This window comes from Rhinatrema bivittatum, chromosome 9 (genome assembly GCF_901001135.1).
Source record: "Rhinatrema bivittatum chromosome 9, aRhiBiv1.1, whole genome shotgun sequence".
Taxonomy (NCBI): Eukaryota; Metazoa; Chordata; class Amphibia; order Gymnophiona; family Rhinatrematidae; genus Rhinatrema; species Rhinatrema bivittatum.
The window spans coordinates 63816816-63827017 of record NC_042623.1 but is presented as its reverse complement, the minus strand read 5'-3'; the positions used below and the strand labels follow the sequence as shown (position 1 = coordinate 63827017).

The 10202-nt window shown below is 44.7% G+C and overlaps 1 non-coding gene and 1 pseudogene across 1 annotated transcript; one reads left to right on the top strand and one right to left on the bottom strand.

The window, feature by feature from the left end:
- Nucleotides 1-2277: 2277 nt before the first annotated feature.
- On the bottom strand, nt 2278-2350 carry TRNAK-UUU. The gene has a single exon. It is a non-coding gene; the product is annotated as a tRNA-Lys (tRNA).
- Nucleotides 2351-8158: 5808 nt separating this feature from the next.
- Nucleotides 8159-8339, top strand: LOC115099669 (annotated as a pseudogene).
- Nucleotides 8340-10202: the final 1863 nt, after the last annotated feature.

The following is a 10202-nucleotide window of genomic DNA, read 5'->3' as shown; positions in this document are numbered from 1 at the left end:
ACGGGTAGGATGGGTGGGACTCAAGGTCATACCCTTAATTTGCAGAATAGAGACAAGCGGGCAGTTTTGTCCAGGAAGAGGGAGAGGGAAGGATAGTGTTGCATCTTAGAGAAATTCTGGAAACTCTAGAAAGATCTTCAGTGTAAAATTCCATCAAATTACTATTTAAATTCCTTATTAAAATCTGAGGTTTTTATTTTTTTGGAATAATTCCATTACAATTTTCAGTTGTGCTGCACCACACTTGTCAGTTTTATAAACATGAATCTATATACAGCTCTCGGTGGCATTTTTCGGAAAGGGCACTGGTGTTTTGCATATGCTGGTGCAGTAATTATGATGTTAATTATGTCAGAACGTTAAGTTAATTACTCAGGAGTGGATAATGGGGATTTTGCTCAGTGGCCATGATTTTGCCGATTCAGCATGTTACAGATGGCCCTTCTGGCCCTCAGTGGTTCTCAGAATATTCATCATGATGTATTAGACTGTGCAGCCTAAGCACCGCTGCCAAACTAACCTGCAACAGGCTTATAGGCAATTTCTTCCTCTCTCCCTTTCTCTTCTGTTCTCTGTTTCTTCATAATTTGGCTTAGCAAGGGTTTTCTCCTGTTTCTACCTGAACAACTTTTGATAAATCAGTTCTGAAGCTCTTTAAAGAAACCAGAAACAGAAAGACGTACAGTACAGCAGCAGTGGGTATCCCTGGTAATGATGGAGCACCAAGGGACAAGCACTAGCAGGGGGTATCCCTGACACTGCTGTAGAACCCAAGGAGAAACACTAGCAGGGGGGCATCCCCAGCACCACTGGAGCACCAGGTGAGATGCACTAGCAGAGGGTATCACCAACACTGATGGAGCAGCAGGAGTGAAGCACTAACAGGGGGTATCCCCGGCACCACTGGAGCACCAGGCAAGAAGCACTAGAAGAGATATCCATGACACTGATGGAGCAGCAGGGGTAAAGCACTAGCAGGGGAGCATCCCCAGCACCACTGGAGCACCAGGTGAGATGCACTAGCAGAGGGTATCACCAACACTGATGGAGCACCAGGAGTGAAGCACTAACAGGGGGTATCCCCGGCACCACTGGAGCACCAGGCAAGAAGCACTAGAAGAGATATCCATGACACTGATGGAGCACCAGGGTTGAAGCACTAGCAGGGGGGCATCCCCAGCATCACTGGAGCACCAGGTGAGATGCACTAGCAGAGGGTATCACCAACACTGATGGAGCACCAGGAGTGAAGCACTAACAGGGGGTATCCCCGGCACCACTGGAGCACCAGGCAAGAAGCACTAGAAGAGATATCCATGACACTGACGGAGCACCAGGGGTGAAGCACTAGCAGGGGGGCATCCCCAGCAACACTGGAGCACCAGGTGAGATGTACTAGCAGAGAGTATCACCAACACTGCTAGGGCCATTTTAATACATGAGCATATCTTTTGGACCTATTGAACTTTTACAGTTTTGTTGCACTAGGATATAGTATTGTTTCATAGAATGTTCAAAAGAACAATTTTTTCCAAAAAAATAAAAATTTACAAGGATATAGTGCCACATAATTTTGGATAATATTTTTAACCCACAATTAATAAAATAAACATTTTTAATATACATTTTGTAATATTTCAAAAATTAAAAAAAGATTATAGGATGGAAGGAGATTGTTAGTTTATGATGTAAAACAACACATAACTCTGTTTACATAGAAACATATAGAAATGACGGCAGAAGAAGACCAAACGGCCCATCCAGTCTGCCCAGCAAGCTTCGCACTTTTTTTTCTTCTCATACTTATCTGTTACTCTTGGCTCTTAGTAACCCTTTGGTTCTATTTCCCTTCCACCCCCGCCATTAATGCAAAGAGCAGTGTTGGAGCTGCATCTAAGTGAAATATCTAGCTTAGTTAGGGGTAGTAACCGCCGCAATAAGCAAGCTATACCCATGCTTATTTGTTTACTCAGACTATGTGATTCAGTCCTTGTTGGTTGTTGTCTGTATATAGATCCACTTTTCTTCATTCCCCCTGCTGTTGAAGCAGAGAGCTATGCTGCATATGCACGAAGTATCAGACTTTCTCCCCTGCCGTTGAAGCAGAGAGCAAAAGGATCTCGGGCAAACCCACATTGTGTTCCTGCCATTCATTTCTGAAAGGACATTCAAATGTAGCATTATGAATTTTGTTTTTCAAGAGACGCTGTGTTGCCTATTTAGAAAATTGTAGCAACTAGAAATAAACTTTGGTTTTGGATTGAAGAAAGAGCATCCCACCTGAACAGGGACTTGAACCTTGGACCCTCAGATTAAAAGTCTGATGCTCTACCGACTGAGCTACTCAGCCATAAAAGAAGTGACAGTGGGACTTGAACCCTGGTCTCCTACGTCATAACCCACTGCTCTAACCACTAGGCTATTCCTCCTCCTTTACCTTGGTGGCAATAATGTTAAATTTATATGAAACTACCAACCCTTTCCTTAATTTTTGTCAATTAGAAATGACACTTGTGAAATAGTGCATTTCTAAAATCTTGGGAATTGAATGTTTCTGTTTTTCCATTGCTATACTGCTTGTCTGACTTGTTGCAGTTTCCAGCTCAATTTTGTCTGAAAGTGTTTATTTATACTTTAAGATCTTCCAATTCTGTATTTGGTCAGGGTCTGTGTGTGTTTTGCATGTGTGACTGAGGTGGGGTATTCTGCTAGCTTGTAGTTTCTGTGTAGGGATCTATAGCAGCCTGGCTTGTTCCGTTTTCCTAATAGGAGGTTATTGGTGTTTTAGGGCCTGGTGTATTATTTGCAGTGCTGCTTTTCATGTTAGGGTTGATTCTGTTTGAGTGCTAGCAGTTAGTGCTGTTTTGGTATGGGAGGTTTACTGTATTGTAATTTGTAATTCAGTTTACTTATGGCTTTCTGAAGGCCAAGCTGACACCCAATGCACTTTACAATAGGCTTAATACCATATGGGCTCCAAGCATCTTGTGTTTTTGCAGGATTTTTTTGGTCGACCCCACAATAGTGTGTGTAAATATAATATACCTGTTGTAAGGGATGTTTTTACTTCAGACTGTAGTTTTTCTTGTAAAGTCTGTTGTTATAAATGCACAATTTGTATTGTGCAGGGGAGGGGCGGGCACAAGGCTATAAGATTCGCCTAGATGCCCAAAATCCTTGCATCAGCCCGGAGAGTGCTAGGCACAAACACATACACACACACACACACACACACACAACCATTCACCCTCTCTCACTTCCCCAGGGGTCAAATGTTGAGGTAGGGTGGGAGGCAGGTGGTAGAGATCCTGGGAGTGTGACAAGGTTATCAACTTCCTGGAAATATCACTAACACTCTATCTGCCACTTCTCCGGGAACCCTGACCCCCCCCCCCCCCCCCCCCCTTTACCAGCATTTTCAAATCATCAGGAGGGCCAGACTCCAAGCGGGATCCCCCTGTCCCCGCTCTCACGATGATATGACCTGCTCCCCGCCTTGCTGGCGGCGTGGGCATTTTCTTTTTCCTCGCCTCAGGCAGCTTATTGCCTTGAGCTGCCCCTGGTTCTGTCCTTCCAGCTAATTATTGCTGTTATATGCTACATGACTGACTGATATCCTATGCTCGGGCCAATCAGCTTTCTCGAAATCTAACCCGAACATTCTGCTGAACTCAAAACTTCGACCACAGAAAATGGCAGAATTTGCATTCCAGGGTCAGGGCTGCTCTGGAGCCTCCTAAATGCCCCTCCCCTTGCATTCTTCAGCCAATGAGGTGTCCCGCAGGAAGGCCACTCAGAATCCATAAAGCAAGCTCAGAGCACCAGCGGAAAACAGAAAGGCCATAGGGCTGTTAAGCTCCAAATACAACCGTACAGGGCTGCGGTCTTCAAATGAAATTACTTTACCTTTTATTGTTCTTTATCGCCTGTGTCCTGACCATGGAAGTTAAAGTGCTGTCTGCAGGGACTTGGTTTGCTTCAGAAAACTTCCCTAAATCAAATTTAAAATGTTTTTGGATTCCTCCGGAGAACCCTACAAGAAATAAATAGCCAAGCAGCTCCGCATTAAAGCATCCAGGCAACAGTGATCATTAATTCTGACAAGAAGAACAAGATGTCCAGAAACGCCGGGGAGTGTGGACTGCTCTCTCTCTCTCTCTGCTATTTAGCAATGCACTGAGGTATTTACCTGACATGTGTCTTTCTTTGCAAAGGTCACTGCTAGATTGAATTGTTTTATGCCTGAGAAGATACCTGCCATTTATCTATGTCCAAAATGATTAATTGATTCCCAATGCATATAATAATAACAACGTATGGGCGCTATATTTAACATGCTCCATAATCCTATGGTTTTTGGCTGGCTCTCTTGTAACCTGTCATCCGTAAGGTCGGCAGGAGGCGTCTCTCTCATTGTCAGAATGGTGGAGCAGAATGAGACAGGTAGATTTAGGGCAGCGGGAGCAACGTTTCTGAAGCAGTATTTAATTCATAAAAATAGAGTTGTATGTATATAAATATATATATGTGTGTGTTTGTCATTTATGAGTCCATATTAAAAAAAAAAAGTTCACAATCATGGGTGCCAGCTAGGACACAAAGCCAAGAAATGATTCCATGTTCTACGTAACTTACCTTCACCATCCTGGAAACAAAATATTTAAAAATAACAAAAAACAGGCAGTCAGCTAACACACTATATCTAGCATCGCGGATTAGCTGACTATCAAATAGGTATTGAAGATTCATGACGGCCGCAGGAGGAAGGACTTGAGAGACCCTGAGGTACCTTGTCACTAAAGAAGAAAGCGAACTGAGATGACGCTGAAAAGATAAATCTTACAGTATTTACAGGATATTTCAACAAAAACATAGCACCAAGCACTCTAGGCCTCATTAATAACAAGAATTGTTTATTTTTTTCTATACTCTGAGGCTTTTGTCACATCTGGGAATATTCTGATTTTCAGATTAAGAACTAACTCTTTTTGGTACCTGAATAACAGTCACTATCAGGTTCTAAATTAACATTTACAATGGTATGGTATGGTATGGTATCATTATTTATAATCCGCTTAATAATTCCCTAAGCATCTAACATTAAGGACATTCATAATAAAAGAATAAAAACACAAGAACTAAAAAGACATAATCTAATAAAACATATGGAAATAAATAAAAACTAAAACAGAATGAAACAGCCTAAAATGTAACATAAGATCGGAAAGGGCAGAGTGTGTTAATTAAGAAATGCTTCCCAGAAAAAGAAAGTTTGCAACTGAGCTGTAAAAGTTTTTAAACATGGGCTTAAACCTCAGTGTTTCTGGTAAGTTGTTCCATACAGTTGGTGCTGTGATGGAAAAAGCACAATACCAGATTACCTGTAAACAAGTTTGACAGACACTAGGTATTTCTAACAGCACCTTCTAAGATGAGCATGAGATGAGATGAGATGAGATGAGATGAGATGAGATGAGATGGTGTGGACGAGTAGCCTAGTGGTTAGAGTAGTAGGCTACAAACCAGGAGACCAGCGTTTGAGTCCCACAGTTGCACCTTGGGCAAGTCACTTTATCCTCAATTGCCTCAGGTACAAACTTAAGCCTGGATTTATCAAAATGCACTAAATATCGCATGCGATAGGAAAAGGGGTGTGTTTTATGGTAATAGGCTGTTTATTGAAAAGTGTGCTATCTTTACAACCACTGGGGTGAGGGAGGGAGAGAGACTAGCTATAAGGCCCTCATACTAGGTAGGTATTTATATCTCTATAGGAGGCCCAGCTAGCTACTCGAGGTGAGGTTTAGGAATTAGTGTAGGGGTTAAGGGCCACTTTGACATGCAGAGTGCGACATACGAACAGAACAGTGCACTCTTGTGAAGATCTGATGACCTTCAGAGTGAGGAAAGTCACCCAAAGTTGAGATTTGTGCAATGTTCTCTCAACCTAGCTTGTTCTCTCAAGCTAAGTTGAGAGAACATTGCACAAATCTCATCTTTGGGAAGGTTTCCTCACCCTGAAGGTCAGCAAATTGTTGTGACTCAACTAGTGTGAACCCCTGGATCGGGTGAGAGCTGACTCCACCCACAGGGAGGAACCCTGTGGGAACTCACCACAATAGGCTAGCCTCAGCAGAGAATGACACAGAGCAGCGAGGTTTTATTGTACAGCAAAAGAAATAATGGACCCGTGGAATGGGCAGTAGGCTATTGTCCAGAGTAGAGCTGTTCCCAGTGATGGTTTCCGGTAGTAGCCCGCGGAGCGGGGAACCCGGGGAAGTACCTCCTCTAGATGTCTTGTGTGCAGAGTAGCTTCGGTAGTGGTCCACAGCATGAGGTACGGTGAAGGATGTTATAGCAGCGGGCACAGCATAGTGAAGAGAAGAAGGTGGAGCTGGTACGTTTTGTACTCACTCTGTAGCGTAGATGGAAAATTGGTGACGAAGGCCCTCTGAGGAGCGGATAGCTGGAACACGGCAAGGCCCATGAGCAGCGGGTACCTAAGGTGTTCAACCAGGAAGGTAGCAAGGAGCAAAGTGACTGCAAGGTACTGGAACTCAGTAGGAAGGAAAACCCAGCGAAGAAAACGGAGAGTGTCTCCAATGCAGGTTGGAATCCAGCAAGAAGAAAGTCCTTGCTAACTCGCTGGATAGCAGACAAGAAGGGGTTTAAATATCCTGCCTAGATGACGTCAGGATTCCGGGTAGGCCAGGGTTCCCGCCCTGGGCCCTTTAAATGCAACGGGGGCAGCGGCGGCGCGCATGGCTAAGAAGAGCCAGGAGGCGTGGCTTAGCCAGCGGCGGCATTCCTGCCGCAAGGGTAGGTCTCCCATTCGCGGGGCAGGGCGCACGAGGAGGAAACATGCTATTGGCTTCCTCAGCGGCCGGGACGGAAGAAAGCGGCCGGGAAAGGTGAGCACGGTCGGCCACGGTATCCATATGACAACGCCATACTGCACTTTGATAAATGACCCGCTTAGATTGTAAGCCCTCTGTAGGATAGGGAAATACCTACAGTACCTGAATGTAATCTGCTTTGAAGTGCAAAAAGCAGAATATAAAAATCTAAATAAATAAATGAGCACAGGGCTCTACTTGGACCATATCTTTTTAATAGCATGTCACACTCATGTAGTGAAGTACAAGAAAGAAGTTTATGTACCCAAACGGCAACTTTATATTTAATTCTTGAATGCACAGGAAGCCAATGTAGGTCTACTAAAGCAGGTGTTATATGTTCACAAATTGGTTGGCCCAAGATCAACCGAGCAGCTGCATTCTGTAGAAGTTGCAAGGCATCGGTAGTCCGAAATACAGCGTGTTGCAGTAATCGAGCACAGGTAAAATCAACATCTGGACAACAATTCTAAAATCATTAGATTCCAGAAGTGGTTTAATACCACGAACAAGTCGTAGCTTATAAAATCCATTTTTAACAATAGACCTTAGAGAAAGCTTTGTGTCAAGTGTGAAGCCAAGACTCTTAGCATGGGAAACAATTTTAAGTTCTTGGCCATCAATTACCATATTCAAAGGCAAGGAAAAAGATTCATGATATCTTATTACCATCAATTCTGTCTTAGTTAAATTCAAGGCAAGTCTCTTCTTAGATACTAGATCGTAATCGCAGAGGTGCAATTCTTAATAGAGGAAGATGTCTGAGCCCATGAATTTTTCATTGGCCAATAGAGCTGCATGTCATCCGCGTACACATGGAAGCCCGCACAAAGGCCAGCCAATAAACTGCATAATAGGGCAAGGTACAAGTTAAAGGGTAGGGCAGATAATGCTGACCCCGTGGGGCTCCAGAGTGCATAGGAAACAGTCAGACTATGACCCATTATTATAAGTTTGCTGCTGTCCATTTGAAATGTACGACCGGAACCAACTCAGCACAGACCAATGAAAGTTGATGAGATAACATAAGCACACCCTGAACTTTCCAGAAAAGCTGTTAAATCCGGACTATCTGAAGGCAGCTGGGCTATTCCATATTGCCCTCTACCCTGCTCACCCTTCTTTTTTTAGGCTGGGGAGGAAGTTATAGGGGATAGTTTCACATGGAATTTGTTACTATTTCCATTAAATATTTCTTGAGCCCATCTAACCTTGGTATTGTTTCAAATCGTGGGATGTGGATCAGGAATAAATGTTGTCTTATCAGTTCTCGGCCTTTTGGCTAAGATTGAGTGTAGTATCTGTTCTTATAAGTTTAAATTCTGTCTCAATACATATTCTATGTTCTCCATTTTATTATGTGAAAAAGTATTGTCCTTGACCAAACAAAGTTCACTTTGTTAAAACTTCCTGCACTTTACTCTCAAGGTTGCCCAACCTCTTCTTACAGTCTATAGTTCCTGATTCCTGGGCAACAGTTTGGGCTGTAATCTCCTGCAACTGGCCAGAATTTACCCTGAAAAAGGACTTACCTAGCCTGTTGATAGCTTTCCAGCTTCTTTCTAAATTAAACATCTTAGGCCTCTCCAAGACTAATGCCTGTGCAGTCTTTTCAGCTGTCATCCCAACTAATGCCACCAATGGCAGAACACTGCTCCTCCATCTCGGGTCTGCCAGCACAGAGGTCTCCAGTGCTATTCCCATTGCACCCCTCCACACGGTGGCAGCTCCGGTGCCCCCCTCTCCAGTTGCCGCCGGTCCATTGATGTGATCGGTAGACGCTGGGTGCCTGTGGTTTCTAAGCACGGTCTCTGCGGTTGGGCTGACAGACGTCCTCTGGGTACGGGGACACATCGGAGGCCCAGGGGGATCGATCGCACTCCTTCCCTTTCAAAGCTTCCAACATCACCACGCTGGAGCTCACAGGTACAGCAGGGAGGTTGTTGCACAAATTGGTCCATTGATCCAGGAGTGGAGGAAGATTCAGAGACGAAGGGGAAGGCTCAGGTAATTCCCTTCCACTTCATCTTCAGAAAAAAAAACAACCTGAAAATATAGCCTAATCGCAGGAAAAAAAAAATAGAGAGCCCATAGGAAGAGCACAGCTCAAGTTAGCTGCACGTCCAACATCTTAAGCCTCTTCAGTCTTCTTTTTTAAGAAAATCTGGTCATACATAGAAAAAGCAACTCAATTGAGTTTCATACCTGACACACATGGGCAGATAAAAGAGTTTAAAAGGGGAGTGGAGATGGCATGGTGTATCGTTCTGTCCCTACTTCTTTCCCCTCCCCTTCCCGCTCTCACTGTCATCTTTCTGCCCTTCTCTCTTCCCCTCTCCCTCCCTTCAGCTCTTTTCCACCCCCAGCACACACACACACACACACACACACACACACTCACCTTTCTCTTACCTACCCACTACCATTTCTTTCTACCTTCGCTCCCAGGTTGTTTTCCATCTCCCCTTCCTCTCCTTCAGATATGGTTACATTCCCCACCAACCTTAATTTCATCTCCATCTCCCCCCTTTAAGCTCCTTCCCATCTCCTCCACATCCTAAACCCTTCGGTTCCTTTCCATCTCCTCAAGTGCCCATAGGTTTCTCTCCATCTCCTCTTCCCCTTCAAGTATTCCTGCCTTTGGATTCCTCTCTATTTCTCCTCTCCTTTCCTTTAGGCTCCTCTCCATCTCTCCTCCCCCTCCATCTTTTCAGGTTCCTCTCATTCTTCCCCTCTTCTCCTTCAGGTTGCTCTCAGTTCCATGGGGCGCAGTACGATGGGGCAAAGCGGTGGCAGGTCATCAGGGCAGGGGAATAATGAGTGTGAGTGCCCGCTCCCTTTGGCTGCTCTCCCCCCTACAGTATACACTTCCCTTGTAATCAGGAAGGGAAGGAAAAGCATTTGCAGAAAGTGGAAGCGCATGCTTGCCGCCCCAGCACTGATCTGACTCCCAGAGGAGAGGAGAGGGGGAGGAACGGAAGCCTTTTTAATGCGGTAATGTTTAGGTGGGGTTTCTTCAAGGGGAAGGTCTGCAGTCCCTGTTCATGCACTCAGTCGTGCACGATAAAGAAGCGCTAGGAGGAGGAATTCAGGAACTGACATCACTGGACCAGGCCCACTGTAGTTTCTGAAGTCACCACTGGAAAGAATCTGTGTTCGCTGGTGAGACACTCACAGGCCTTCCCAAAGACGTAAGAGCGAAACATGCACTGGCTGGCCAGGCCAAGTCCAGTGGCTGTGGTGTGATAGCACTGGGCTGGGAAAAGAGGAGGAAATACTAGAAAGCAGGAACGGTCAGGCACCCCT